This window comes from Papio anubis, chromosome 2 (genome assembly GCF_008728515.1).
Source record: "Papio anubis isolate 15944 chromosome 2, Panubis1.0, whole genome shotgun sequence".
Lineage (NCBI taxonomy): Eukaryota > Metazoa > Chordata > Mammalia > Primates > Cercopithecidae > Papio > Papio anubis.
Window position 1 is genome coordinate 100,936,507 of NC_044977.1, and position 24,111 is coordinate 100,960,617.

At 38.4% G+C, this 24,111-nt stretch overlaps 1 long non-coding RNA gene across 2 annotated transcripts in view; it reads right to left on the reverse strand.

Annotated features, from left to right (window-relative positions):
- Positions 1-24,111, reverse strand: part of LOC116273788 — a 50,343-nt gene that overhangs the window by 24,266 nt on the left and 1,966 nt on the right. The window contains exons 1-3 of one of the 2 annotated variants that reach the window (XR_004182190.1): positions 19,003-23,004; positions 9,616-9,714; positions 2,575-2,676 (exon numbers count right to left, since the gene is read on the reverse strand). This is a non-coding gene — a long non-coding RNA (uncharacterized LOC116273788). Of the gene's footprint in view, positions 1-2,574; positions 2,677-9,615; positions 9,715-19,002; positions 23,005-24,111 lie in introns of those variants that run through there. The other variant, XR_004182189.1, reaches the window with a different exon arrangement.

Consider the following 24,111-nt stretch of genomic DNA (forward strand, 5'->3'; position numbering starts at 1 on the left):
TTTGATACTTTGTTCAATGAGCAAAGGAAAAAGCGCTGCAGAATATATCTCTCTGTGATTACTTCTTTGCTTCCAATTTTGATTGCACTCAGTAGCCTTCAAAAATATTTTTTAAATTCTTTTGTTCTGGAGGTTTTAGTAGCTTCTAGTAGGAACATTGATAACTGCCACTTTACATTTCAGCTAAAGGCAGACATCTTCCCATCACTCTCTGCCTGCTTACCTTCCTACAATTTGTGACCACCTGACACATTGCATATCAGTTTGATGGTTTGTTTTATTATCCATCTCCCTAAACTAAAATGTAAGCAACATGAAGTTCTGACCTTGGTTTTACTCATTATTGTACCCCATTGCCTACAACACCTAGATTGCTGTCAGTTTTTACAGTGGTTTCTCTGCTTCCATATTTACTCCTTTACACAGTAGCCTGAGTGAGCCTTTTAATGTCATGTCACACCTCTGCTGAAAACCCTGTGAAGGCTTTCATCTCACTTGCAAAAGCCACAGGACCCCACAAGGCCTATGGAGCCAAATAGTCAGGTCCCCCTATAACTTCCTGATCTCATCTCCATTTACTCTCCTACTCACTCATGTCTCTTTCATATTTCTGGCCTTCTGGCTAATCTTCAACCACATCACGTATATTCCTGCTTGAGGTCTTTGTTCATGCTGTTTCCTCTGCCTGGAGTACTCTTATCTCAAATGTCTGCAAGGCTTACTACTTCCCTACCTTCAGATATTTACCAAAATGTCACTTTTTCAACAAGGACTACCAAGTACAGTTGTGTATATTGTGTGCCTTGTGGTCTAAAAGCAATAAGTGACTGAGATAGGCCCAGCAGTTATGCACACTTATGGAAGATATATCTCCTTCTTCTTCTTACTATAAATTTCACTTTTTCTTTTCTTATTTACATACTTTCTATTTCTTTCTCTTGCCTAACTGCTCTGGCTGGGACTTCCAGTACTGTGTTGAACAGATGTGGTGAGAGTGGGCATCTTGTCTTGCTCCTGATCTTAGAGTAAAAGTTTTCAACTTTTCACTACTGAGTATGGTGTTAACTGCATGCTTGTCATATATGGCCTTCATCATGTTGAGGAACATTCTTTCTATACTTTATTAGTTGATAGTTATTATTTTAAAGGATGTTGAATTTTGTCAAATGATTTTTCTGCATCTATTGAAATGAATGAAAAAAACCCTTATCTCATTCTTATACAAGAATCAACTCAAAATAAAGACTTACATGTAAGACCTAAAACTGTAAAACTACTAGAAGAAAACATAAGGGAAAAACTCCATTACGCTGGTCTGGACAGTGATTTATTAAATATAACCCCCAAAGCACAAGCAATGAAAATAAACAACAGACAAGTAGGAGTTCATCAAACTAAAAAGCTTCTGCACAGTGAAAGAAACAATATAGTTAAGAGACAACCCACAAATTCTGAGAAAATATTTGCAAATCATACATTAGATAAGGGCTAATATCCAACATATACAAGGAACTCATATTACTAAATAACAAAAAAAAAATAACCCTAAAATGAACAAAATACCTGAATAGATATCTCTCAAAAGAACACATAAAATTGGCTAACAGATATATTTTTAAATTTTCAACATCTCTAATTATCAGAAGAATGCAAATTAGAGCCACAATGAGATATTACCTTGCAGCTGTTAGATTTGTTATCAAAAAAAGTAAAGGGTTCGTGAAGATGTTGGCGAGGGAACTTTGTACACTGTTGGTGGTATTGTAAATTAGTACAGCCATTTTGGAAAACAGTTTGGAGGTTCCTTAAAAAACTAAAAATAGAATTACCATATAATTCAGCAATCCCACCACTAGGTTTATATCCAAAGGAAAGAAAATAGGTGTGTTGAAGAGATATCTGCACTCCTATGCTCATTGCAGAATTATTAACAATAGCCAAGATATGGAAACAACCTAAGTGTTCATCAGTAGATGAATGGATTAAGAAAATGTGGAATATATACACAATGGAATGCTACTCAACCTTAAGAAATTCTGTCATTTGTGACAACATAGATGAACCTAAAGAATATTATGCTAAGTTAAATAAGCCAGGCACAGACACGAATACTGTCTTCCAGTATTTGGCAGACCTCCCAGCCTGCCAAACCATCTTGGCCCACACAAACCAACACCCCATCCCATCATCCTTCACAATAGATTCTCCTACATTAGTTCAGATGATCTATTACACAGTAGGGTGACTATAGTTAATACATTACATATTTCAAAACTGCTAAAAGAGAGAATTTCCAATATTCTCACCACAAAGAAATAACTATATGAGATGATGGATATGCTAATTAACCTGATTTGATCATTCTAAAATGTATACATATATCAAAGCAATATATTTTACTCCATAAATATAATTATTTGTCAATTAAAATCAAATAATGAAAATTTTCTCACAGATTATTGCTTAATTCTCATATTACATTGTGTAAGAATTAAAGCAATAATCTGTGAGAAGAAAATGGGGCAGTTATTATTATTATTATAACTAAGCACAATCTATTGTAAAAACATTCACCTGCATCCGAGTTACTGTTGCCATTGTCCTACTATATTCCCATGTTGATTCATTGACTGGGTACATAGATTAAGATTCTTCACAGAATGTCTTTCATGAATTCTGAGGGTATAGTTGAAATAAGGCACCATTAGAAAAGTGTTTCATTGCAGTTTGCACAACTATAGCCAACTAAATAAGAGTTAAAGATACTCTCAAAATATAGAAAAAGGGCTTCCTTATATGCCCTTCAAAAGTAGAACATTAAAGACAATGTTGACAAATACCCATTAATGCCAACAATAATATTTCTCTCATCCCTTTCATTCTGTCTACATAACCAATTCTTGTTTTGTTAGACCTTGGATCAGCTGTCTACTTTTATTAAGTCATCTACTGGGTTACAAGAGTCCTGGAAGTCCTGACCGATGCCCCCAAGTACAGTCTGACAGGTCTCTGCTTAAAGTGGCAAGGTTAGCTTCTGTGTGAAACCTGCAGCTGTAAGCATATTCCTTGCAGTTTGTAAGCATATTCACTGCATATCAATAATTACCATATGCAGTGCAGTCCTTTTTGCCAAAGCTCTGAAGCTGTCCTTCTTTGTTAAGACCCAATTTCTGGCTCATACCTTATAGTAGGCAATTGGACAAAGTAAGGTGAGAAGAGAAAACCACCTGTTGATGACAAATTTATTACAGTAACAAAAAAGATACACAAAATGAAGTATGGCATTTTCCTTTAATGAATAATAAAATATGTAACTATTTTATACAGATCAGGTCAATTATCCTGAAAGTAAGAACACATTACAGCAGCTGAGAAGCCTTAGAAACTCTCTAGAGCCTTTCCATCCATCCTGCTAATAGACACTACATTTAAAAAGAGTTGTCAGAGTAGATTGGCCACTTGATTATGATGGAAGCATAGAGGCCTGAGAATGAAAAATGCTTGCAGCTTGGCTCCCTTATTAACCAGAGTGGCAATAAAATAGTTTAAATGAAACTAGCAGGTGACCTAGGAGCTTTAACTCTTTTAGAAGCAAGAAACTTTTGTTGTTTCCTTATAAAATAATTGAAGAGCATGACAAAAATCAACACAAAGTTACCTGGTTTTCAAGTGAAAGGTATTTTGGAAGATAAGGAACCTCTCTGTGCTCTGGGCAGATTACACAAAATGTAGAGAACAGCTTCTTCTGACTCCTTGTTAAGAGCTAACGAAATACTCCAAACATGGATTTTAGGCTACCAGTAATCTTTTTCATCATTCATATGCTTTCTTTGTTCATTAGTTATAATATATGTTTATATGTATGCTTAAATATACACACTAAACAGATGACTTAAAGGTTTCAACTTTAATTTTAAAATAAAATAAACTCTATTCTCATATTATCCATCGTGGCATATCCACATTGATTTTATCATCTTAACTGAGGTGAAGTTAACCTTTAGTTAGAATGCCAAAACCTCAATACGTTAATTGTTTTTAGAAACATCAAATGGAACCAAACTGTCCCGCAAATATAAGTGGATTTTTGAAAGGAAAACAAAGTTGGCATGTCTGTTTATGGAAAATAACAACCCACCATTGTCATCCAAAAGAAAAATCGGGGGGAATGTCATTTCAGAACCTTTAGAAAACTAGGTTTGAAATGTATTTGTAAACTGCTGTGCTGTAGAGTGGAGACTCACTGACAAGAACTCACTCACTTCCCAGTGCAAGGTATAGAAGCAACCCAGTGATAGCGCCATGTGCCCTAGCATAGATGCTTGCCTGCATGCATAGATGACCACTGAGAGCTCTTGAAGACGGGGACACTGTCCACATTCAGCACTCAGTACAGCCGGCGAGCTGAAGGCAGGTAGGGGTTGAAGCATGGGTGGAGGAATCATTAGAGAGTGAAGTCAAGCCTGGGGAATACAAGGATATTCCTTTCCAAGGATCAGGCTGAGCACCTAGACTTCCTCAGCTCTTTTCCCTTCCTTGTTGACATGGTTTGAATGTGTGTCCCTTCCAAATCTCTTGTGGAAATGTGATTCTCAGTATTGGAGGTGGGGCCCGGTGGGAGGTGGATCATGGGGGTGGATCCCTCATGAATGGTTTAGCACCGTTCCATTGGTGATGAGTGAGTTCTCACTCAGTTAGTTCATGCGAGATCTGGTTGTTTAAAAGTCTGGGACCTCCCATCCTCACTGTCTTGCTACTGTTCTCACTATGTGATGCACCTGCTCTCCCTTCACCTTCTGCCATGATTGGAAACTTCCTGAGGCCTCACCAGAAGCAGATGCTGGCACTATACCTCCTGTATACCCACAGAACTGTGAGCCAATTAAACCTCTTTTTTCTATAAATTACCCTGTCTCAGGTATTCTTTTATAGTAATGCAAACAGACTAATATACCTCTCCTGTTTCCTACCTCATTTATAGGTTTCTTCCTGAAGAGCACTCCCTCAATCAATCCCGCGGCCTTGAGTCTTTCTCAAGCTCTGTTCTAGAAGCCCAACTTAAGTCAGATGAGCACCACATTGATGAGTGGAGTTGATAATACAGCCCCACTCTGCTGATAATTGAGGATTTCCTAACACTTTTTATTTCACTGCTTACCCAGAGATTAAGTCCCTGGGTTACTATCCCCCTTCCCTTCTCTCTACATCTATCAGTCTTTCATGAATCCTATTATTAGGATTCAGAGACACATCTCTTTGGGTCTAAGGTCTTGGAAATGATTATACTCAAAGAGCATGTCCCCCTGATCTCTAAAGGGTTATCACATACTTATTACTTCCATGAGAAGAAACGCACCCAGTAGGATGCCAGCCAGGGCAGGATGTGCTCCAAGGGACTGTCTCAGGATGAAAACCATTCTCCACTTTAGCTTAAAGGATGTGATACAAAGTGGAGACAAGAAAGAGCCTTGAAATAAATGTTAATGTCTCCTTTGCCACAACTACCAAGTCTGGTCTGAGCTCTCATTGTCTCTGGCCCAAGGAGCCATACCCCAGGGCTTTCATTTATTACTCAGGCCTTAGTTATAAGGAGTTCACCAGCTATCTTTGCTGTCCCCTCTCTTCTTCCCAAGGAAAAGGTCTCAAGATTCCCAAGTGGGTGGCCTCCATGAGCCTCAGCAAAATCAGGCAGAAGCACATTCCCCAAAGCTCATTCCCCATTTCTGGCTATGATGATGGAGCAGGTAAAGGCAGCTGGAGGCCTGACCCCTATGCTCTGGCTGCAGCTGAGTCACATGTCAACAAATGGATGGAGAGGCTGACAGATGGGCTGGGAACCTGTGAGGGCCTGGTGGGGGCCCGGGAGACTCCAGAGCAGCTGCAAAGACTACACACAGGTGCAGAAGATAATTAGGAGGCCACAAGTGTGCAGCATCTACTTAAATGAGGCCATCCAGACTGTATCTGGAGACAAATGGACAGATGTTAATGCAAATGTACCATCAATGCTCCTCTCAAAGGGCTAAGAACTAGCTCACTTCAGCATCTCTGTATCTGGGGGAAAGAGGGTAACAGCAGGACAGCAACAGACATGCACTGCAATCAGCCAGTAAATGGCAATCCAGAACTAAGGCTGGGGAAAGGAAAAGGAGCAGAAACGTGCTGGGGCAGGAATGTACTGGAGGAGCCACCAAGAGTTATCTCATTAATTTTCTCAATTCTTAAATGGCCTCCCAGCCTGCCAAACCATCTTGGCCCACACAAACCAATAGCATTCCCTCATCCTTCTCAATAGATTTTCCTACATTAGCTTCCATCCATAACAGCCTCTGTACCAGAGTGGTTATCAAACTTTAATTTGCATAAAAGCTAGCTACAGGAGTTTATGAGAAATGTAGGTTTTCAGGTTCTTGTCCTGAGTCAGAGGGAGGAGAGGTAATTCTTGCTCATATTTCACAACTCAAGAATCCTTAGTAGCTAGCAGAAGGAAATGGTCAATGTTCTGAAACAGAATGACTGGAAGCCTCCATTGTAATTGCTTCTCCATTGCAAATACCAAATCTTGGATCATCGCTGTCAGAGAACTGAGCCTCTTCTGTAAATCATTCAGGCTAAAGAGAATAAAAGATGAGGTACTGAAGGATAGGAGAGATAATGGGAAGAGACAGCAGGGTGTGAGGTGTTGTCTCCTCCACAGTTTTGTGCGGAGTCTCACAAAAGGTACCCCACCCGTCTCCAAATATGCATCACAGTAAGTAGTGTTGATAGAGCAAGATGCCAGAATATGTGCCTGCATGGTGGGCTTCTTTGATTCTAGTCACATTGTCATTGTTCTACCATATATATCATGAGTCCTTGCTGAACTTAAAGTATTAGCTGCTCAAAAGCATTTTGGAAGCAAATACAATACTGGCTTTTGCATTCATGTTTGGCCTCTCCTGAGCAGGTCTTGACCCTCCCACCAGATCTCTGGGATTGGACATGTGAATTTTAGCGTCATTAGTTACTATGGTGGCCTCATGCTGATGATTGATCTACCAGAGATCTTCTCTTGCCTCTCATTTTGCAGCAATAAATGTTTCCATGAAAACAAAAACTGTGTGGTTCAACTCTTCTTTGGCTGCAGCTATCTCTAGCTGGGATAAGTCACTTTATTTACCCTCATTTTATTCATGGAGGTTCTGTTATTCTGTTGTTTTTCAGACAGTCTAATCAACTTTCAGGGCTCTTTTCTGTAGTACAGCAGATAGTTTTACTAGACGGCTAGTTCAGCATGAGCTGAAAGTAAATGAAGCAAAGACTGATGCATTCTAAACCATTTTGATGCCACCTCCTGTCCAACCCAAGAGTTTGGAACTTTTCCCCACTGCAACTGGAGAGCCCTCCTTAAGTCCCTATTTTTTAAAACTAACAGAGGCATTGGAGCAACTAGCTTAAAAATAAAGATGGTTAAAGGGAGATGAGGAGAATGAAAGGAAGGAGGAGTAAAAGAAAGAGTGATGGAGAATCAATGAGGCTGGTGGGAGAAGGGGGGCCTCTTGTGGAAATTCTAGGCTTAGCGGCAAAGACAAGAACACTCCAGAAAGTATATGGTGGAAATGGTTCTCAAAGTTGCCCCAACTGGGTGGCATACTTTAGTCTCTCAGTGCCTCAACTTAGTATAGGATGACATGAAGACATAATGGTAAGAGAGTGCCTATATCACTCTATGAGACCCTCTACCTATCTTTTCTGCACTCTGAGTGCCCATCATGATGGTTCTTACTTGTTACTAAGGGTAATTTATTTGGGTATCATTTTAATCTGTGTGTGTGTGTGTGTGTGTGTGTGTGTGTTCTCTCTCTCATGTTCATTTGCCTTGAACACATAGCCCACAGTTTGGACCATCCTTAAAATCCATGTTTTTAAAAAAGAAAAAAGAAAACCAATATACAAATTATTTTCTGGAAACTTACAGAAAGTGATCACAAGACTTCAGAAGTGGAATCATGTGGAATGGAAATCTCTAATGAATGAAAATTTGTTCCAGATTTTCCATTGACATGATGTGAGATTTAAATAAAATAATGCATGTAAAGCACTTAGGCTATGCCTGGCACATGATAAGCACTACATAAAGTAGTTGTTACTATCACTACTACTATTACTACTACTAGAGGGTTACATTAAATATGGCAAATGCAAGTCTCCCGAGTGGTACCCAGGGGGCTCTGATTTTCCTTGGACCACAGTTCTGACACACTGAGTGGGAGTTGGAGATGTCAAGGGCATGTGCTTAGATCTGATCCCAGAGGGAATACAGTGCATGTGTTCACATTAGAGAGAACACCCCTGTTCTCAGCTCCACCTGTGGAAGTATTCTCCAACTCTTCCTCAGCCACAAGTTTATAAATTGATGGAGACATGTGTGATAAAGTGAAAAGGATCTCTGAGTGGTTTTAAATATGTCCCTTTTGCTTTTAGATCTCAGGACTGGAATCACAAAGAATTCAGAAAAAATAATCTAAAAGTAGTTTAATCATTTAAATGTAATTACACTTCCCTACATCTTCCACTTCTTGTTTTAAATCATTCTTAGTTTAGCAACCGACAAAAATTACCTCCGCGTTGTCCGGGCGCGGTGGCTTGCACCTGTAATCCCAGCACTTTGGGAGGCCAAGGTGGGCAGATCACAAGGTCAGGAGATCAAGACCATCCTGGCTAGCATGGTGAAACCCCGTCTCTACTAAAACACAAAAAATTAGCCGGGCGTAGTGGTGGGCACCTGTAGTCCCAGCTACTCAGGAGGCTGAGGCAGGAGAGTGGTGTGAACCCAGAAGGTAGAGCTTGCAGTGAGTCAAGATCAAGACACTGTACTCCAGCCATGGTTACAGAGTGAGACTCCATCTCAAAAAAAAAAAAAAAAAATTACCTCCACAAATCAAAATTGTATTGCATCCATCAATTGACATTCTTAGCTTAAAGGCATGGTTAATCTTTTTCTTGAATCTGTTGATTTAAAGATGTAATACTTTTCCTAATTGTAATATCAAGATGCCAGGCAAGGGGAAGAAACTCTTTTTAACCTAATAATGTGGCAGAAATTTCACCTGGTGTTTTCTTTACTTTTTATGATATTTGTAAAAAGAGTTTTCCTCCAGTTGGGAGCATGGCACCACACCCATCATTCCATTCCATGCGGAATATTACTGCGATATCAGCACTGCTTACTATGATTCATCATCTATTTAATCACATCTTCCTCCTCTATGGATTCTAAACCAATTTAGAGGTTGCAGTTGAATCGTAGCACCTACTTTATTGTTAGCTGGGTTGTAGAATGTTACTCGGACCTGAGGCCAAACTCAGCTTTCAGTGACCTCTTTCCACCACACCTCGAATCTAGACTTGCCCTCATACAACAAGGAGATTTCTGTCTACAGATGAGACTCCCCCAGTCACATGGATGAGAGATCTGAGAGTGCCTGAAGCTCTATCAAGCCAGATGAACAAAGGGCCCCACTCAGGTGTACTTATCACCTAGGAGGAGGAATGAAGGGAAGAAAATGGCCTGTTCCATGCAGGTGAGCTAGAGACAGAACCACTTCTTTTAATATCATCCATCACATAAGTTACCTGTGCCATGGAAGAGGGAAGGACAGAAGCTTTTCCCCAACTCTTCCTGAGTGGTAGCGGTGTTGACAGATCCTACCCCATGGACTAAATCAGGAATACCTGTAGTAGGAATAGAAAGGTACATCCTACTGTATAACACATTATCAGTGGGAAATCATTGCAAATAAAGCCATAAAACTTAATCTCAAGTTCAATAACATCCAATGAGGTAATTATGTGTTTCAAGAGACTGAACAATAGAAATTATTTTTTCCTATCTCCTGGCCTTTATAACCAGTGTGAAACATTCAAATGAAAAGAGCATTATGTCATTTTTATTACAAATGTTTAAATTATCTCACAGGTCTTGGACACACAGGCATATTCTCTTTTTTCATACTACACAGAAGAAAAGAATCATTACTGTGTATTTTTATAGCTTTTTTGAGGTGTAATTGAGAGCAAAATGTATACATTTAAGATGCACAATTTGATGACATTCATAAAACAATCATCACAATCAAGACAACCATCCCCAAAGTTTCCTCATGCCCCTTGGTAGTCCATACCTCAAACTGCAGCAGCATTTGACCTGCTGTCTTTCAGGATAGATTAGTTTGTATTTTATATACATGATATATGGTTTATACTTTTTGTCTGGCTCCTCTTCTTCAGCATTAATTATTTTTTAATTTGTCCAAATGGTTGTTTGTATCAATAGTTCATCTTTTTTTATCGTTGAGCAGCATTCAAGTATATGTTTGTACTGCAAATTGCTCATCAATTCATCTATTGGTGGACATTTAGACTGTTTCCAGCTTGCAGCCCTAACCAACAAAACTGCTGAAAACATTCATATACGAGTGTATGGACATATGCTTTTGATTCTCTGGGGTAAATATCCAGGACTCTCGGGATTTAAATGTTTAACATTTAAAGAAACTGCCAAGCTTTTTCCAAACTGGCTGTAATAAAGACATACTATTTTTTTTCTTTTGATTTTGGACAAATGGAAAGAAGTCTTTGCAATTTTGCATTTTGAACATTCTTTGCATGTTTTTCTTTCTTCTTTTCTGGCAAATATTTGTCTTCCTTTATCATAGGTCTTCTGATTTCATGGAATTGTGTTTACTAATTATATCCTGGTCTTTCTACTAGCTTGCTTCTCCTCTGAAAAAATCACCAACCTGTGGCATCTGAGGTTTGGAGAAGTTACATTTACCTCATACATTCACTGTGAAGATTAGCGAATATTTCAGGAAGCTTTTGAATAAAACAACTCAGTTGTGGTAGACCTAAATTTACTACCTGCATTCATGAACAGGAGCAGGACTACAATGATTAAAATTTAGTGAGAGGACCCTGGAGTGGGAAAAATACCCATACAAAACAAAATAAAATAAAACCCCTCCTTTTCAACTGCACCCTGATCTCCTCACCCCACTCACATTTGTCCCAAGGATTTTAGATGTCAAACGGGAAATTTTATTTTGCTCTTCTGAGCCCTCACTGACATGTCAGAAGAGAAAAGAGACATTTTAAAGATTTTTTTTTTTTTTTTTTTTTTTTAGACAGAGTCTCACTCTGTCATCCAGGCTGGAGTGCAGTGGCATGACCTCGGCTCACTGCAACCTCCACCTCCCAGGTTCAAGCAATTCTCCTGCCTTAGCCTCCCGAGTAGCTGAGATTATAAAGGTGTGCCGCCACACCCAGCTAATTTTTGTATTTTTAGTAGAGACAGGGTTTCACCATATTGGCCAAGCTGGTCTCAAACTCCTGACCTTGTGATCCACCTGCCTTGGCCTCCCAAAGTGCTGGGATTACAAGCGTGAGCCACTGCACCCAGCCAAGAGAGATTTTTTTTAAAGCTTGAAAGCATTCTTATGAAATGGAAAAAAAGAACATTAAAGGATGATTCAGGAAATGGTGGGGGCAGGAACTGAGAGGTTGCTATAGGGACTATACACTATGAATCCTTGGTTTCTGACCTAGCTTGTGCCATTAGAAAGCAATTTTTGGGCTTCCTAAAAAATTTAGTCTATTCTGTGATTTCTGACAAAATTTAGGACGTGAATCCACCAAGAAGATGGATGTGTGAATTAATAAGCTTAAATAAACGTGGTCCCTTTGTGTCAGTGCTTTTACTGTTGGGAAGAAAAACTCATTTACTCAATCCTCTGAAGTGTGAAGACAAACGACAGGCCTCAATCCCCACTCATCCTCCCCGTACCAGGCCTGCCAGGAGACGTCTGGTTGGTAAAGTGAGCAAAATGAAGTGTGCCACCTCAAGTGTGAAGGCAGGCTGTCCAGGGCCTGGAGAGATAGTCAGCAAGAAGGACTTGGGCCTGGCAGCCTGAGGGGAAAGGGGTTTGGACAGCAGGTTCCAGATAGGAAGGAAGAACTTTATAGTTCCTCCAGCTGTCTCCTAATTAGTGACTCAGACTCAGATGAGGGGTACTTGGAGGAGGAACCTTTTAGAAGTGAGTCACTCAACTCCTTAAGAGGCAGCTTGAGCTCCTTCCTCCACCCTTGTTATTTAATTCATCTCCCCCAGCCACCCTGCCCCTGCAAGCCAACTTTGCACAGCCTTAAAATGATTAGGGAGTCTAGATTCAACTGGCACCATATGTTTGCCAAATTCATTTTACTTCTGTCCAAATATTTTGAAAATTTTGTCTAGTGTGGGCAGAAACCCCAAAAGGGTAAAGGCAATAGAAACCATTTGTTTATCTTAACACATTGGCTCATTCTTTGTCCTCCCTGCACCTTACAATGTCTATGACAATAACAACAAACAAAAAAAAAACCTCTCTGCCTTCCCCATTCCCATTCTGTTCCTTATAGACTTCTAATACTTTTTTGATTTTGTAATTCCTATTATCACCACATATGCACCATTCCGTATTGCGTTTTCCCACTTACGTTTGCCATCAGAGGTGGCAAGTGGCTGAGGACATCACAGAAACATGGAGAAGCATGTTTTAACGTAACAACGATATCCCATTATCTAACATGCTAAAGGCTATCTGGCCTAGATTGGAATTTGGTTTTTTGATCAGTAGATACATATTCAAATACACACAGTGCAGGAATAAACACTCTGTATGCCTAGCCATCTATACATCTATCTAGATTAGATTAGACAGACAGACAGACAGATAGATAGATAGATAGATAGATAGATAGATAGATAGATAGATAGAAGTATTATGGTTGGGCAGAATTTTAAGATGGCCCTCAAGACTTTCCCAGTCTCTGGTGTTTATACCCTTTATAACTCCCAGTACTGTGAACAGAATGGATTTCACATCCATGATTAGGTTATGTTACACGGCACTATTGTCTTAAAGAAGACAATATGGATGAATCTGATTTAATCACATGAGCCCTTTGAATCTGGGTCCCAGAAATCAGAAAGATTCAAAGCATGACAGAGATTCAGGGTGAGGGAGATTATCTGTTGAAAATGGAAAGGATCACACGGTAAGGAATGTGGGTAGCTCCCAGCTGACAGCCAGCAAGAAAACAAGTCTTCAGTCCTACAACCACAAGGAACTGAATTCTGCCACCATCATATGAACCCGGAGGCAGATTCCCCCCCGGTATCCGTCAGACAGTAATTTAACCTGGTGACATCTTAATTTCAGCCTTGGAATTTCCCGGGCAGAGAACCCAGTCACACCATACCAGACTTCTGATATACTAAATGGGTGTTATAAATGTGTGTTATATTTGAAGCTGCTAAGTTTGTAGTAATTTGTTGCATAGTGGCAGAAAATTAATGCAGATATATATTTTCCTCCATTTCAATTATTTCCCTGGGATATACTTCCCAGAGCTGCAATGGTTCCAGTTTCTCTTTAAACCCACCAACATTGTAACACCATTTTATCTTTTTAGTTTAATGGGCAGAAGTTAGTATTCCTTAAGCAACTGCTTAGATAAACCCTTGGATAATATGACCTCTCATATCCAATTGCACTTAAAAATTTCTTCTTGTTAACGCAGACTGTAGGGCCCAGCATAATTTGGTTCTCTGCACTTTTCTGACAACTTCTAAATGCTATCCTTTGTATGTCAGTCAGGATTCAACTTGAGAAGCAGAAAGTGAATGACTGAATTGAATGGAGGGAGACAGAGATGGAGGTTTCTAATAATTATTTTACATCATTGTGAGAGCTGGCTAAACAAGTCTGACTTGCACTTAAGGAGTGACAGTCAGCAAGGGAAGATCATGAGGAGGCAGGAGCCGTTGCCCACAGGCAGAATATCTTCTCTCTCTGACCCTTTCTCTCAGAAGCCTTAAACCTGCTTTTAAGGACATCCAACTGATTAAATCAAGGTGGCAGATTAGAGATTTAAAGACAACTAATTAGGAGTCTTTTTTTTTTTTTTTTTTTTTGAGACGGAGTCTCGCTCTGCCGCCCAGGCTGGAGTGCAGTGGCCGGATCTCAGCTCACTGCAAGCTCCACCTCCCGGGTTCACGCCATTCTCCTGCCTTAGCCTCCCGAGTAGCTGGGACTACAGGCGCCCGCCATCTCGCCCGGCTAGTTTTTTGTATTTTTTAGTAGAGACGGGGTTTCACCGTGTTCGCCAGGATGGTCTTGATCTCCTGACCTCGTGATCCACCCGTCTCGGCCTCCCAAAGTGCTGGGATTACAGGCATGAGCCACCGCGCCCGGCAATTAGGAGTCTTAATACCTCTTTAAAATTCCTTTGCTGCAGCACCTGGATTAGTGTTTGTTTGACTAACTGGGGAATGACTGCCTCAAAATGTTGACACATCAAAAAGCCATCACACTCCCTTAGCTCAGTCAGTTCCACACTGTTGAATTTCACTTTTCTTTTCCTCAAACATCTTTGACGTTGTTTTCAGGATAAAGCTGGCCTCAGAAAAATGAGTTGGGAAGTGTTGTCTTATTCTTCTGAAGTAGTTTACGTAATATTGGTATTATTTCTTCCTTAAATGTTTGGAAGAAGTCACTGGTGAAGACATCTGGGCCTAGAGTTTTCTTTGTGAGAAATTTCTCCTCAATTTTGTTTTTTTCTTCTTCTTTCTCCTTCTCCTTCTTCTTCTTCTTCTTTTGTTTTGTGAGACAGGGTCTCACTCTGTTGCCCAGGCTGGAGTACAGTGGCATAATCATGACTCACTACAGGCTTGATCTCCCAGACCCAAGTGATCCTTTCACCTCAGCCTCCCAAGTAGCTGGGACTACAGGCATTTACCACCACACCTAGCTAATTCTTTAAAAAAAATTGTAGAGATAAAGTCTCCCTATGGTGCCCAGGTTGGTCTCAAACTCCTAAACTCCAGCAATCCTCCCTCCTTGGCTTCCCAAAGTGCTGGGATTATAGGCATGAGCCGTTATGCCCAGCCTCTTCTTGATCTTGAATTCAGTTTCTTTAGCCTAGGGTCACTACTGGTAAGTGTGTCTTTGAAGAAATTTGTCCCTTTCATCTAAGCTGCCAAAAGTAATTCATAGTATTTCCTTATTAACTTTTTCATGTCTGTATGTTCTGTAGGAATATGCCCTCGTGTATTCTTGATAGTGGTAACACGTGCTCTCTTTCTCTTCCTCTCTCTCCCTCCTCTTCCAAACCCAATGTAGCTACTGTTCCATATAGGTAGGGATTTATTGACTTTATTGATCTTTCCAAATGGCCTACTTTTTGTTTCTTTGATTTTTCTCTATTGTTGAAGTGTTTTCTATTTCAATGGTTTCTGCTTTCATTATTGCTTTCTTTCTGCTGTTTTTTAGTTTAATTACTCTTATCTTCTACCTTAAAGGTGAAACTCTTTAACAGAGATTTTATGACACTCTTTTTCTCTAATATAAGCATTTCAGGCTATAAATTTTTATTTAAGGACTACTGTAGCTCATAATTAGGTTTTAATTGTCATTAGTTCCAACTCTTTTGCAGTTTTCCTTTGGATTTTTTCTTTGACCAGTGGGTCATGCAGAAATGTGTTTAATTTCCAAATACTTAGAGATTTTCCAAATATAATTTTATTATTGATTTTTAATTTAATTCCATTGCAGTCAGAGAACATATTTTATATGAGTTCAATCCCTTTACATTTATTGAGACTTTTCTCTTGGCCAAGCTTATGGCTTATCTAGGTGAATGGTTCTTGTGCACTTGAAAAGACTGTGAGATCAGTTATTAGGTGAAGTTTTCTCTAAGTTTCTCTAAATTTCTTAAATTATTTTCTTGTGTTGTAAATCTTCCATATATTTCTTTTTAATTTAATTATTCTAACAATAACTAGATAGAAGTAATATAATCTTCGATTATAATTACGAATTCATCTAGTTTTTTAGTTCTCTCAGGTTTTGTATAATGTATGATTTAGAATTGTTATGCATTTTTATGAATTGAAAGTCCCTCTTTTCCTGAGGTGTACTTCAATATTACTGCAGAGACTTTGCGTTTCCTATGGCTAGTGCTTGCATATCTTAACTACTCATAGTACACCTTGCTTTAATATTATAATTCTTTACATCTGATAGAAGAATCTTACAACAAAATGTTTTCGTTTACCATCTTCCAGGTATTTGTGTTATTTTTGTTACCCACTTTATTTTTATATAAGCTATATATTCCACACCACGTTGTTATTATTATTCTTGGTCTGTTATGAATGAGAAAAGCTTTTCTGTTTAACCATGTATTTATCATTTCTGGCAGCCTTTGCTCTTTTATGCAAATCTAAGTTTCTGCCTGGTATTATTTCATTGTTGCCCTTCAGGCTGAGAAAGGGCACACATACTGCCCTAAAGATCTTTGGGCAATGAATTCCCTCAACTTTTGTTTATCTGAAAAGTCTATATTTCACCTTCATTTAAAAAATATGCTAGATGTATAGTTCTAGGTTGACTGTTTTATTCTTTTGGCATTTTAATTATGTTGTTACATTGGCTTCTGGCTACCATTGTGCTTGATAAGAAATGTTATTCTTATCATTATTGCCTATGTATAATATGCATTCTTTTCCTTTGCTTCTGAAAATGGCCAAATTGTCCCACAGAACTGATGTTTATGGCTTCTTTTGCGTAAATATAGAAATTAACCCTCCCATGTAAAACTTGAGAAAGTTACGTCTTATCTGAGGTCCTTTCTCAGAAAACCAACCATCAGTTCTTCCAGATAGTATCAAAGTACTGAAACTTACCAGATCACTGCATCTGGACAATGGGATACCAGACCTCTCACCCACTATGATGACCTAACCAACCACCTGCTTTCTGTTGACCAACTCCTCTTCCTTACCCCTCCCTAATTTCTGTTTTCCCATACATGGTTACATTTCTTCCTTGCTATATAAGCACCTAGTTTTAGTCACTTGAGACAGATTTGAGACTGACCTGCCATTCTCCTTGGCTGCAACACTTGAAAAAAGCCTTCTTTTCTGGCAATACTCACTGTTGCAGTGATCAGCTTTCTGTGTGGCAAGCAAGAGTACCTGGACCAAACTCCTGGCATTTCAGTAACACTTCTTTCAAAACTTACTGCTTACCTTGGTTTTCATCAAGCTTAATATGATGCTTCTAGGTGTAATTTTCCTTGTGTGTATTCTGCTTGGGTTTGTTGAGCTTCTTGGACTTCTGGATTAATTTTTAAAATCAAATTTAGAAAACTTTTAGTCATTTATTCAAATATTTTGTAGGCCTAATCTCTCTCCTCTCCTTCTAGGACTCCAAGTACTCCTATATCAAACCATTTGATGTTTTCCCTCAAGTTACTGAAGATATGTTTGCTTTTCCAGTGTTTTTTCTCCTTTCTCTTCTTCCATTTGCATAGTATCTATTTTTCTGCTTTCAGGTTCACTGATTTTTACCCAGTTCCCACTCTATTGTTAAGCTCATCCAGTGAATTTTAAATTTCGAATATTGTAGTTTTCAGTTCTCGTATTTCCATGTTGTTCTCTTAAAAAATATTTTTATCTCTTTGTTGAGATGTTCCATATGTTCACTCATTGTCTGCCTTTTTCTTTATGTCCCTAAATTTGTTTATATAAACTTTTAAAAGTCTTTGTCAGCTACTTGAAGCACGTATATTTTCCTAGGGTGTGCTTCTATTGACTCATTCTCCCTCCTGATTAGAGTTCACATTTTCCTACCTTTTTGCATGTCTTAAACATTTCTGTTGTGGCTGTTAATATCGCTGAGGGTTTACATTATGTTGACTTCCCTTAAAGCATGTTGAGTATTATTTCAGCTGACAATTACTTTAGTAATTTTTGCTTTATTATATATAGTAAATTTTGCTTTATTACATCAAGTCTTGATTTTAGTCTTTATCTGGATGGTGGTAGAGAATCTGCACTTTTAAGTTGTGGCCTTTATGGAAACTCAACTGAATTTTCAGGTGCTCAATGAGATCATGTCACTCTGGATCATCAGAACTCTAAGCATCACCCATTCCTGTGTCACCTCCACAATCCATTTGTCTCGAAGATGAATAGAATCTCTATTCATCTTATAGCTCAGTGGCTCTTCTCTGTGAGGCCTTGTGGAGTCTCATGCTGCCATGAACAGTTTGTTATTTGGCCAAAGACTTAAGAGGGCCCTAATGCAGATTTCTGAGGCTCCTTCTCTATACAGTTCCCTGTCTCTGCTTCTGTGCTCCAAAAATTCCGTTTGCCTCAGTAGCTCTGAATTTCATTATATGCGTGTGTTTTCTTTTTTTTTTTTTTTTTCAAGGAGATAACTGCTCTCTCCTTGGGCTCCCTTCCCTACATTAACATTTTGGAAGTGCCCTCAGATGCCTTGGGTACCAGAATGAATGCACAGTTTACTTCATGTGTTTCATCTTTCCTCTTAGGGATCACAGATCCACACTATCTGTGGTTCAGAACATTTTATATATTTTGTCCCCTTTTAGAGTTGCTTATATATACTAGGATTGTAATTTTAATACCTATTATTCCGTCATGACCAGAAGCAGAAAGTTTTCAAAAATTAGTTTAAACATCTCTAATGTATATTCTCTATCATATTAGTATATCATATATGTAGTTCTTCCATCACTGTGGATTACAGTTGTCCCTTGGTATTCAAAGGATTGGCTCCATGACTTCCTGTGAATATGAAAATCTTCAGATGCTCGAATTCGTTATATAAAATGATGTAGCATTTGCATTTAACCTATGCACATCCTTCTGTATACTTTAAATTATCTTTAGGTTATTTATAGTACCCGATACAATATAAATGCTATGTAAATGGTTGTTACAGTGTACTTTTACATTTTTTATTATTTTTAGTGTTCTATTGTTATTTTTATATTTATTTTTTCAAATATTTTTGATCTGCAGTTGGCTGAACCTGAGGGTACAAAGACCCCGCTGAAATTCCTCATGTCTTAAAATTTTGGGTTGTGAAGTAATCATTAACAGAATTTTACCTGTGGGAATTCTATGCAGTATAGGTTGAGGACATATTCTTCCAGGTTATTTTGTCTTCTTTTCTTCCAAGAGCCCCATGAGTATTACTGGAAATTTATACATTGATTTCTTATGTTATTTACTTTTTAAAAGTTAACAAAAAGCCCAGGTAAAGGAGAGAGCCATGTTTTCAGTCTTAGTCGAGAGATTTTCTTTTTCTACCTCTACCCAACAACATCAAACATATGAAAAGAAGCATAATATCAGTAGTATTTAAGGAAATGAAAAGTAAAACCACTATAAATGGCACCAAAATCACCATGGTGACTAAAATTGGAGAGCTTGATTATGACCAATAGCTGTTAGGAATGTGAAACAATGATAACTCTTATTTCTTCCTTCAGTGTGATTGGTACAATCATGTTAGATAACTGGCTGGCATCACGTAGTAAACCAAAACATTTGCCTACCCAATGGTTCATCAATTCTATGACTGGGGCATATCTAAGAGAAATAAATGCATACATCTATCAAAAGACAGTAGGTAGATAATTAAAATTTTTTATATTCATACAGTGTGGTACCATTCAAACCCTGAAATGGCCTGAATAAAATAATATAGAGCAATTAGAACAAATAAATCACTACTACATGAAACAACAGAGATGAATATAAGAGAAATAATACTGAGCCCCCCCAAAAGCCAAACATTTTAAAAATATGTTAAATGATTCTTTTTTAATAAAATCCAAATGGTCATAAAAGTTGGAAAAGTAGTTATTTCTGGGGCCCTGAGTGGGAGTAGGAATTGACCATATAGGGGTATGTTAAGGCCTTCTGTGATGCTGGAGATGTTCTATATCTTGATCTAGGTGGTGGTCACACAGATATATACATGTGTGAAAATTCATTGAGCCCTATGCTTGAGATGTATGCCAAGCTTCAGTAAAAAAATTTTTCTAAGTAGGTATTATACAACAATCTTTAGCAAGTAAAATCCATCTCTAATCTTTAAAAATATTAATTAAACCATTTTAATTTAACTTTGAATGTGAAATCAAAATATTTTAAAATTCCCCTTCACATTGTTAATTAAAGGATGGATCTTCTTATATAATCAAAGCAAAAACCAATTCCTTTAAGCAAATTAGGCACAATTACTTTTATGCCTCTCTCAAAGTTTTATATTTAGGGCTTTTGCAGTCTGCAGGAACTAAATTCAATTTCATACTTGAAAATCTTTCCCCTGCCAGATGCAGATTCTGCTGTTTGCTACTGATAATTTAAAGGTGCTAAATTCAGACACTTTCAAACTATGTTTCTCTAGAGATCACCCTTCTTTCTATACATGAAGCAATTAAAATAAGCTCCTATTCTGTTGCTGCTAGCCCTTAGATATCAAAGTGGAAAAGTTAAGAGAGTCGGAAATGAGATATTTTATAGGGTCAGGGAAAGAGTGGCTTTCATCAGGAATTGCGCTAAGTTTCATTTATGTTAGATGAAAGATTCATTTTTGAAATTTCTTGGGATCTGTGACATTTGATGATATTTTACTTTTTATTGCACTCTATCTGGGATTCTTCCAAAAATTTCTCAGTATAATTTTAAACAGTATCCATTCTTGAAAGTTTTTACCTGTTTTTGTCAAATCAGAACAAGTCAAAGTTCTTTTCCTCATCAACCATTTCTAAATTAACTCCATATTTAAAAACTGGAATTAATTTGAAAGTAAAAAAGGACAATGTCCAAAGTGTACACCTATTGCTTTGTCTTCACAGCGTGGCCATTCTTTTGGAAACATACCCCTGTTTCTAAGAACTGTTCCTCCCCCTCTGCCATGCAGTTCCCATCCAATATCCTCCCATGACTCCACCCTCTAGTCATATTTGCTTGTCCCAGGAGTAGCATCTAATTCAAGTGAGTCCTCTAACCTATTTATGTATCCATCTATTTATTTAATTACTGTTATTTTTTCATTGAGGCCAAGAAATAAATCCACTTCTTTCCAGTAGTAGGATTAATAAGAAACACTGCCCAAGAATTGTTGGTGACCATATTTCACACCAAAGCCAATACAAAGATGAGCATATGTCTTATATCCTGTATAGTCTTTTCTTATCAGGCCCGAAGGACTTCCTGACAAGTTGCCACATGCTAACACATTCTTGATCTGGTAAAATATGGGATGGTACTCTGTCAAAAGGAAAGCAAGGTAAAGAAATACCTAGGTTGCTCAATTTCCTTGAGATTACTTTATGTTACCACAAAGGAAGACAGTGAATGAATGAATGAATGAATGAATGATTGAATGTGATATTCTTGCACCACCACATAACTTTTTACTGCTAATTTGAAATATTTCTTTAGAGAGTAGAAAAAGCCGTAAGTGGAGAAAGAGAAGCTGCAATTTGATGTTATCATTATCAATATCTTGGACATAAGAGGGATGCAGGTTACTTTGGGGAAGAAGCAGTGACAAGTTTGTACCAATGGCACTATAAGGTGGATAAACTTTTTATTTTTCCCTCCTAATATTGGAGTGGAGGGTGACCCCCATATATGATTGCCCTTTGAAACAACTAAAGGAGGGACACATCACCAACCCAGAACCAATAAACAATGAAGGGTAACATTAAAGTTTTATCCAATGGTATCTTTAGTAGAAAATGTGTTAAATTTGGGTCTAAAACCTCTTTTGATGGATATCTCTAATGTTCTAAACCTTGTCCTTATGACCTTCTTAAAGAAATTTGTTAGTTAATCTTGTTAACTCAGTTAAGATAAAGGATTCTTTACTAATCTTTAGCCAACAATTCCCCTAAAGTATAAATATCCTGGTGTCATTTGCAAGAAATCTGAGTATTTCAGAATTCTCATAGGTAGGAAATATGAGAATGTGATTGGGTGCTTGGAAGGCATGCACGATTGTGCGCTTGTTGCTAAATCTCTGACATCTGGCTCAGTGCCTGTTGTGTAGGTGCTTAATAAATATTTGTTGAATGTATGAATTAATGGGTTTCATTTTGAAACATGGACCAGTAGTCTAGCCATTGAGTAGTTTTTCCATTTTTTTATCGTTTGTGTTTGGTGATATGTACAAAATTTTTAAAGGTAGGGTGGTTAGAACATTTTTCGGAAATTTTTCTGAAAAGAAAAAGGTCCACTTTGCCCATTAAGCAGAGAAGATCTGAGTGGCATCCTTTAGCAAGGCCTTATATGTATTACAATTCTTGCACCCCCTAATGGCCATATATGGGATCACACTTCAGAATAAGAAAGAAACCAAGTTGGAAATAGGACCATATTTTCAAGAAAAATTGTAATCTGGACCTTGAACCCAGGCTAGTACAATGAAAAAGATGCTCTTTTTCAGAACTTGTGTGTTTTTTGATTACCACTGAGAAGGGACAGGTTATCTCTATTATTGAATAAGCTCCCTGTAAACTTAAGGATGACGTCAACAATGCTCACAACACAAATTAAAAGAAGCACTCTTTCATAGCCTATCTTTGCAAATAAGAAAGTCTAGAAGATCCTATTCTAATAGATTTTGGAAGAGCCAATTTAAAGTTTGGTTCCTAGCATTTGGAGAAGTGGTACTGTCAGCCTCAGCAATCTTTCTAGTACACCAGGAAAAAATGCAGTTGGATAGGGCGAGAATATGGTAGAAATTAGTTGACCTTTCCCATTTCAGATTTTGCCTCCCCCACACCCCATTCTCCCTGGGTTTTTGTTTAAAAGTAAAACTTTTAAAAATCATATGTTTTCTGCAATCAACCTCAGGCTTTCTTGATAGTTATTATGGAAGTGAGTAAGGGGTCTACAGAGAAAGGTCAATTAATAGACAAACTTCTGAAAAGGCTGAACCAAATATACAACAGGCTGAATCCAAATGTATATATCTACCCCTCACAAACCTCATAAAGGTGAGAGTTAAAAAATAGAAAGACTATCAACTTATAAAAAGGAGAAAAGGAGATTAGTCAAAACTGGAGTTTAGGCCGGTGCAGTGGCTCACACCTGTAATCCTAGCACTTTGGGAGGCCGAGGCAGGTGGATCACTTGAGCTCAGGAGTTTGAGATTAGCCTGGCCAATATGGTTAAACGCCATCTGTACTAAAAATACAAAAATTAGCTGGGTATGGTGGCCTGAGCCTGTAATCCCAGCTGCTTGGGAGACTGAGGCAAGAGAATCGCTTGAACCTGGGAGGCGGAGTTTGCAGTGAGCTGAGATCCCGCCACTCTACTCCAACCTGGGTGACATAACGAGACTCCAATTCAAAAACAAAAAAACAGGCTGGGCATGGTAGCTCATGCCTGTAATTCCAGTACTCTGGGAGGCCAAGGTGGGTGGATCACTTGAGGCCAGGAGTTCAAGACCAGCCTGGCCAACATGGTGAAACACCTTCTCCACTAAAAATACAAAAATTAGCCAGGCGTGGTGGTAGGCACCTGTAATCCCAGCTACTCGAAGGCTGAGGTGGGAGGATCTCTTGAACCTGGGAGACGGAGGTTGCAGTGAGCCAAGATTGCACCACTGCACTCCAGCCTGAGTGACAGAGCAAGACTTCATCTCAAAAAGCAAAACAACAACAACAACAAAAACTGGATATTTTACAAATTTCTATGAATTTCAAAAGGCCAAAAGTGAAACGGTTACCTGATAGCTGACTTAGCTAACCAGGTAAAGCTTAAACCTGATGCTGGAGATGGTAAAGGCAACAAGAAACATGTGTGAACTGTGACCACAGAACCCAAAGAAGACACATAAATTAGAAACACTAATTACTTCTAAAGAAGGGAAGTGTCTCTGTTGGGTGAATCTGAAAAAAAAGATACAGTGATAGTTTGATAGCTGGTAGAATCTATCTACCAGATCAGCTCCCCTACTGCAGGAAAATCAGTGGTGTCCTGGCAAGAGAAAAGGAGAATTACTTTCTGGAAAGCCTTGCACAGCTGAGGTGAGATGTTGTGCAGAGAAAATTGGCCTCCATTCTGGATGATGAAACTTTGTGGGCCTCATTCACTATCTGATATTGAAATGTTGATGGTCAGACATACATACCTTGGAAAGGAGAGTGGAAGACTACTCTCTGAGGATACTGACCTTTAAATCTGTGTAAGCACAT